This window comes from Gavialis gangeticus, unplaced genomic scaffold (genome assembly GCF_001723915.1).
Source record: "Gavialis gangeticus isolate Ggan-Ray unplaced genomic scaffold, GavGan_comp1, whole genome shotgun sequence".
NCBI classification, from domain to species: domain Eukaryota; kingdom Metazoa; phylum Chordata; order Crocodylia; family Gavialidae; genus Gavialis; species Gavialis gangeticus.
Genome location: NW_017729014.1, coordinates 9,254,168 through 9,262,126, shown reverse-complemented (window position 1 = coordinate 9,262,126; position 7,959 = coordinate 9,254,168). Strand labels below are relative to the sequence as shown.

The 7,959-nt window shown below is 45.4% G+C and overlaps 1 long non-coding RNA gene across 1 annotated transcript in view; it reads left to right on the top strand.

The window, feature by feature from the left end:
* The window catches only part of LOC109293649, a 19,232-nt gene extending 16,642 nt beyond the window's left edge, over window positions 1–2,590 (top strand). The window contains exon 2 of the long non-coding RNA XR_002096355.1: window positions 2,515–2,590. This is a non-coding gene — a long non-coding RNA (uncharacterized LOC109293649). The remainder of the gene's footprint in view (window positions 1–2,514) is intronic.
* The last annotated feature ends 5,369 nt before the right edge of the window (window positions 2,591–7,959 follow it).

Here is a 7,959-nt window from a genome sequence, read left to right as displayed (position 1 = left end):
TTTCTGCAACTGGCTGTGCTACCAGCCTCTACCACCTCCTGTGGCAATGGACTTCACAAGTTAGTTACACGGGACATAAGCACTTTCTCTTGTTTGTTTTAAACCTGTTACCTACTAATTTCAGTAGGTGCCCCCTAGTTTTGTATTCTGGACTTGGTGAACAACAATCCCCTCATCTCTTTGATCACATCCTTCATGATTTTATAGACCTCTGTTGTATCCCCCCTTAGCTGCCTCCTTTCCAACCTGAAGAGTCCTAGCCCTTTAGTCTCTCCTGGTATGGCAACTGCTCCATACCCCTGATCATTTTGTTGACCTTTTCTAATTGTGCTACATCCTTTTTGAGACGAAGAGACCAGAACTGTACACAGTATTCAAGATGCAGGCACCCCGGGGATTTGTATAAAGGCATGATGGTATTGGTTTGCAGGGGGTGCATTCAGGGCCATCCCTAGGGTGCAGCCAATTGGGGTGACTGCCCCGGGCCCTGTGCTTTGGGGGGCCCCATGCTATGAAAGGGGCTGGCAGCGCCCCCGGGGTGGGCTGCGCCAGTGACAGCACCAGAGCTGCTGCCTCCATCCTGCTCTGCAGCCCGCACTGCCCCACTCTCCCAAACTTTTTTAATTATCCACATCAGAAAATAAAAAGGCCTTTGATCTGGTCAGTTGGGTGGCAGGACTGTGAAACCGTCCTTCAAGTTAGCACCAGAATTGATGTCCTTCACTTGGCAGAGAAAAGTTTGCAGGTCAGTTTTGCAATCAAATGACTACAAGTCAGGACTGGCAGGAACAGTTTCTTGGGAAAGAGAAAGCTCCTGCGCGCGTGTTGTGAAGAGGAACCAGGAGGTAGATAGAGCTGTCCCTGAGGCATATCAGAGAGCCATGATTTCTTCAAGCAGAAAAGCACCATCCATATCAGAGCGCTATCAGTTACTCCCTCAAGATCTGTTAATATTTGAACCAGGAAGGGTAGAGACTCTGCGCCAAGGGCATAAAACCCATATTCTTATCTGGCCTCAGTCTTAATCCTCTCTCCCTGTCTAACACTAACTTGTCTCAAATAGATATCAGGTTGTCATTAAAATAATAAAAAATGATACATCCTTTTTTTCCCCTCTGCTATGAAGAGCAGGAAACCGGTGGTTCAACCTGTGAGTCAGTGCCACCTGTTAGATGAGGACCACTTCTCTTTCAGCTCTCCAGCAGCGTATTTGCTGAGGCACCACGAGGGGATTTCCTTTGGAGGAAGAAACAAAACTCAGATCACTTCCCCACTTCCCAAATTTTAGGGTTTGGGGGACTGAGGAACATGGGTCTAAACTAACTCCAAGTTCTCAAAATTAAAGTTGGGTCTTTCCTAAGCACAAACTGTTTTCATGCCCATAGATGCTAACAGCCCTATGCTGGTCTTTCCCCTCTCTCCTGTGCCAGGCTGCCACCAATTTTATTTGTGCTGAGGTACACAGAAAGTCAGATTGACTTGGGCAAGTAAAAAGGAGACACTTGGTGACTACACCTTTATCTGGGGCCCAAGGGACCTGCTAAAATCATCACAGCATATTACTCCATCATTGCCTTGACAGTAATGCTGTTTATCCTCATTCCTTTATCCTGATGATTTCCCAGCGTAGCTTCTGCAGTGTGCCCAGGGCTGAAGATGGCAGAAAATACTTTGTGGAAACATCCTAACGTCACATGGGCCACAGAGGGGAATATATCCAGCAGATTCAGACATCTGTATGGTAACTTGAAACAGGGGTTCTCTGATGAGAGGTCTGTGCTTCCATAAGCACCTCACCCTGTCCTCTTCCATGGACTACGAAGTCAGGGTCTTGGTCTTTATCTTAAAGATCCTCAGTGAGTTGGTAAGAACTTGCTCAGGTCCATGCAGACTCCCTAGTTGAGTTACCAGACCCAAAATATAAGCTACAACCTCCCGCTCCTTAATCTACACATTATATACACTCGCGAAACATGCTGAATGTAAACACTTTCATAAAATGGGAGCAAGTTTGTTTCTGCAAGGTTATTTATAAGGGAAAGTAGATATCATCTTTACTAACTGCCTTCATAGCCTTGAAATACAGATTTCGACACAATCAAAATGTACAAATTCCCTGTGACCTGCAATGTGTCCACTAGAAAATGGGAGTCTGGCTTGTGCTGTGGTAGGGCATAAAACTATTGCAACAGATTGGAGAGATACATCCAATTAAACTATAATAACAAATGAAATTAGGCCAAAGGTCTCTGTGCTAAAACGAGAGTATTTCTGTTCAGATGACTTACAAACATTAGTGTAATTCTGTAGCTCTTTAATATGGATGTCTTTCTTTTCCTTTCCCCCACTCTCTCAATACATGCACAGCAAAGAGTGGTTTTAATAGTAACCGATTCCTGTCTTTAATAATGCATACTGCATGAGGTTGGTTAGAAGCTCTTTCATGGATAGAATAATACATGTAAAAGCCACCAGTGGAGAAAGATGTGTCTGTTCTTAAATTAATCTTTCCAGGCTCCAGAAAAAATGGGAAGTTTGAATAGAAGATGTGGTTATATGGTGCAGTGTTCAAAGGAACTACCTGGAAAACAAAAAAAAAAGAGAAGCACAGGGCCGGATGCTCAGTGGAAGTAAATTAGCCCAGCACCACTGACTTCAGCAGAAGCCTGTCTGCTAGAAACCAAAACCTCTGTCCTGCAGTCAGAACAACTTCTCATTATAATGGTGTTTTTTATATCTAACCCACTATCTGCTTTTCAGTATGTAATTGCTTAGATCAGTGGTGTCCAACCTTCTAGCCCCATGGCGTGGGGTTGGTCTGCAGGCCATATCCTGCACAGTGCTGGCTTATGGGGTTGGTGTCTGGATGTGATCCTGCATGCCCAGATGTGGCCACAGAGAGACCCCATGCACCAGCCTGACCATGCACCAGGCTATGTTATCCAGCCCCGGGAAATTCCACAGGTCTGGAAATTCGGCTGCCACCACTCCCCCCCCCACCATACGTCCAGACCCACAGAGGCTAGGTGACACAGCCCTGTGGGCTGGATGTGGCTGGGAGGCTGGGCACCCCGGCTTAGACACAAATACATTACCTTCCCCACCCTTGGTTGAGAAGAGTCTGAATCTGGTGACCTCTGTGCAGGCTGCAAAAGAAATCTGCTTTGGTAATGTCTACCAGGAAAGCTAAACAGCCTTCCCATAATGATGAAGGGGCAGAAAGTAGTCTTTGTAGCTGTCTGGCTAGCAGAGCTCCAGCTGAGCTAATTATTTGAATACTGGTGAAATTTAATTGTATTGCTAGCAATTGTTAGGGCCTACAGAGCACTTCATAGATATCTTTTAGTTATTTTAATCAAAGAACATCAAATCACGCCAATACTGCTATCAGAGAGTGAATTGGTGTCTGCTCTGTTTTGACTGTAACTTTGCTTCTGCAAGCACAAGTGGAGATGGGAATGGGGGCGCAATCTGAAGTCCCAGGTAGAATTTGCAGCATTGTTAGTTCAGGGAGAGAGGAATCATCCCTTTGATTTGTAAACTTCAGTGAGTGTGATTAGGAAGTCACTGAAGATGAAAATAAAATACTGGAAGTCCAAGTTGACTCTTTTAAAGTCTTTTTTATGGCTCTGGAGGAAGTAGTGAAGGCAACAAATGAGAAACTCCAGGCAGAGCCAGGATGGAGGCACGAGAAAGAAAGCAAGCATGAACAGGAACTGTGCCTTGATGCACTGCGCTTGGAGATCAACACTCAGGTTGCCTTTTTTTAGCTTGCAGGGTATGACTGCCTTGTTTCAACATCCCTTCATTGTGTGCAAGTTGCTTCACTAATGTACCAGCATCACAGAGTGCTCCCAGATCATGAACCCAGCTGGGCCATGTGAACGGCACAGGGAAATAAAACTGTCTCTTCCCAGCAGTCTTGCATGCCTTGCCCTCATGTGAAACAGGCCTCTCTGCTGATACCTCCAGCAAGAGGGAGGCAATTAGTGCCACTGGTATTGCAAATGTGTCTGGCAAGACTAGCAAAACTCATTTCACGTGGATTTCCTCTCCCTTCATCCCTGCCCTCTGGTTTCTCTCCTGGAAAAAATTTAATTAGACCAGAGAATTGGGGAATTAAAGATGCAGCTGTAGCAGGGAGAGGACAGGAGAGCATGTTCTAACATCCAGATACATACTTATCCTGGGTTCTGCCTGCTGCCGCCTTTCCTTACAAGCAAGACTGATTTACTGAGACACAACCTAATAAATTCAGAGTGAGCAATTACTCAGTGTGCAAAGTCATATGGCTAAATCTGCCCCAAGGGTACTCTCTTAAGTGATCATTTTGCTTAAATTTGTGCTCTATAGACATGGCTGCCAGCTGACAAAAAGCAAGTGAAATAACAGCAGAGCCACAGAGCAGTGATCAAACTTCCTGATGGAGCAGAACAGAAGTGTGAAGTGGGTACATGTATTAAGCCAAACCCTCAAATGCCTACTGGGGGGCCATATTCTCAACTAGTGTAAATCAACTTAGAAGCCTATGGAGCTCCCTGGTAGCTGGAGATCTGTCCTAGGAGCGTATTTCCCTCGTGCCACAGAACCACAGTTTGCCAGTATGCGATAACAGTGCTGGAAACAGCATTCAGGGCAGTGGATGGACTGTGCAGCGGGAGACCTGCGTGGTGCAGTGTTTGTGCAGCTGGCAGGCACTCCCACCGAAGCATAAAACTATTGTCTTACAGGCATAGCTCCAGCTGTGGAACCGCTCCGCAAGCACTTCATTCTAGATTTTCATATCTGCAGAGCATTTGTGGGACCGGATGGCGGGCGGACAAACCTTATGTCTCCCTCTGTACCTCTACTTGCCCAGCTGAAGCTGCGTGTGTACATTCACCACAGGCCTCTGCATGATAGAGCTGTAAAAAAGCAACCTAATTAGCTGCACACACGGCATCTCCTCTTGTAATTTGTGTCCCGCATGCTTGAAACATCACTTGCAGAGGGAGGCTGGAAGGAGTTATCACTTTTAAAGCTCCCAGCGCTAGAGCAGCACAGTAATAGCTGTCTGTGAGTATAGCAGGTGACTCTTCAGCTATGACTCAGAGGGCTTTTTTTTACTTGGGGGAAAGACAGGTTGGAACAAATCCTGCTTTCCAGTGGTACTGGCCTAGATCCAGAACAGAGCAAATCCTGGCCTCTTCCTGCTTGGAAACAATGCACCTCTGAGTCTGTTACACAGTGAACCTCTCCAAAGTTGGAGTTACTTTTCTCTCGTGGTTTTTTTTTTTTTTATACTTGTTTGCCTCTCAGCACTGCCTCCCCTCCCCTCTCTGCCCCTATATTCAAATCACGCCGGTTGCTAGCCTGCTCTGCATGTCCTTTCACAGCATCTGATGAAGTGAGCTCGTGCTTACAAAAGCTTAGGCATTTCTGATTCATTTAGTCTATAGCCGTGCTTCTCAACCTTATTGAACTGAAGGTGCTTCTCATTAAATTGAAGGCCCCCCTCACAAAACGCCAGCTCTTAATTTTCATTCAATTTTTTACTACAGAAAAATAATAAAGCAATTCTTCTATTATGAAAAACTGGTCAACATGTTTTTAATACACTCCAGATTCCTATTGGAAATCTCTAGGTTTGTGTTGCAAGCCATATTTGCACATCTAAGAGTACTAATGTTGTGTGGCACCCTTTATAGGCACCCCAGGGTGCCATGGCACCTGGTTGAGAATCACTAGTCTATAAGGTGCTTTGCTAGCCAGAGTTTGTAGACCTGGCCTGAAATCTGGGGAACAACACCACTGATGACAAAACTCCAATGACTTCAGTGGGGCTAAGGTTTTGACCCTGCTGTTACTACCTTTTATATCAAGTAACTAACTCCATTGACTCGAGAGCAAGCTCTCTGACTTACACCATCATGAACCAGTCCCTACATTTTCTCTCACTGCATATTTGTTACTTAACGGTGCAAATGCTCAACTTCCTACCATGACTCACGGCAGAGCTCTCCAATCTCCCTGCATGGTGTTAACTAACCAGACGCCACTCAGGGCACAGGGAAACTTTCTCTGCCACCACTTTTCTGCTTCGTCTTTCTGGACTGGAAGCTCTTTGAGACAGAGGCCATCTCCTGTTTGTACAGTATCTACCACAACGAGGCCTTAGGTCCTGCTGTAGTAAAAGTGAATGAACAACATCATTTTCTCCCTTTAACTTTAATATGTTAGTGCTGTGAAAAGTTTTGCTTGGCCAGCCAAGGGGGCTGACTGACCCTGCTTCTCAAAGCATCCTGGCCTTGACCTGCCCCTAGGCTCCCACTGGATGCTTTTTCTGCAAGTGCCACCTTTCTCTACTGCTTCTGTGCACCTGATCTCACTTCACAGTTGCTGTTACTCTAAGGGCCAGGACACAGGGTGCTTCAAAGAGTTGAGAAGGAAGGCTGATGGTAGTAACTTGCCCACCTCACCTCTGTTTTGAAGTCAGGGAGTATGGCAGTTTAGCAAATGCTCTACTTGTCCTGCAAGGATAATACTGTAACGTTTGCAAGACGAGCCCTGGGTGGGATGCTGCAGTAAACTCTGTAACAAACCACACGCAGGTAGCTAGCTACCCGAGCCAATGGGGCTTCTTAGCTAGGTGGCTCCTGTTCTCCTCCATTGCCTTCTGTCCCCCATACGACAGTCTGGTAGCTTCGGTTCCCACTCCCAGGTTCCTACAATCATGACATCTCTCTTAGTTTTTTTAATAGCAATTTGAATCTTCAAGTACCTTAAAAAAGCCTCTATATCAGTGATCTCATCCAACGTGCTGGGGCACCACGGGGTACCATGAGAGCCTTTGAAGGGGCCACAAGGTGTGAGGAGATAAGTAGGTAAGCAAATAAGGCAGGTCCATGCTTGTCCCTACCTAGACAGCCCCTTATCCCCACTGCTTGGCCCCTTTGCAAGGAGGTAAGCATTTTCATACATACAATAGTTTTTGAAATTGGGTGCCACCCCATGCACAGATATTATGGAAGGGTCCTTGAGTCCAAAAAGGCTGAGAACCCCTGCATTATAGTAGCAGGCTTCCTTGTCACTGCTCTTAAAGGTGGTCACAGAAGTTTCCGAAGTGGTAACAGAGCTATCACTGTCCAACTTAATTGGCCATTTGAGACCTAATAAGGTTGACAGACTGGTTCCATCTTTCTTGCATCAATCTGGATATGGCATCAGCAATTGCTAACTCTTTTCCTACTGTGAACAACTTCCAGCTGATGTGTCTGGAGTGTGAGTAACCACGCAGAAACACTACCTCTAGTAGCCTCTGACCTCTTTTTCATTTCTTTTGCTTTCAGGCTTTTATTAGCAGCTGCTCACTTTCCTATCCCCAGCTTTCTTTCTGAATATTTATCAAAGATGTGAAATAGGTGTTTTTCTGGTTCACCCAGTCCTCCCAATTGGTTTGCCATCATTTTATCTGCTTAGTACATGTTAGGGTTACATCATCCCCCTTAGTGTAAGAAGTCTGATGCAGCACCTCACACAGTGCAACCTTTAGTTCAGGATTCTCACACTTACCCAAATTCACAAGCTTGTGTTGCCATTTTTAATTCAGTCACATATTGGTCTGTATTTTCCCTTTCTGCTCGACTTAAACCTAATAAAAAAAATCGCTCTCATATGAAGTGTTTTTGTCTTAGAGCACAGTACTTATTTAAGATCAGTATTGTTTTCTTTATCTGCTGCATTCTCAAACTGAAATGTTAAATACTTCAGCTGGTTCCTCACCTGCTACATGAAGAGCTATGATGCTGACTGCCTTCCCTTTTTCACCTGCTCTACCTGCAACACAGTACAGTTCAAATGCCTGCTTACACTTCTCACTAAATCCCACAAGGTTCCATTGCCAGTTTTCTGCTGCATTTTCTTTAAAAAAAAAGCCCCAACCTCCCCTCCAAAACCCCCTGAACTTTCCTGGAGGCTTTA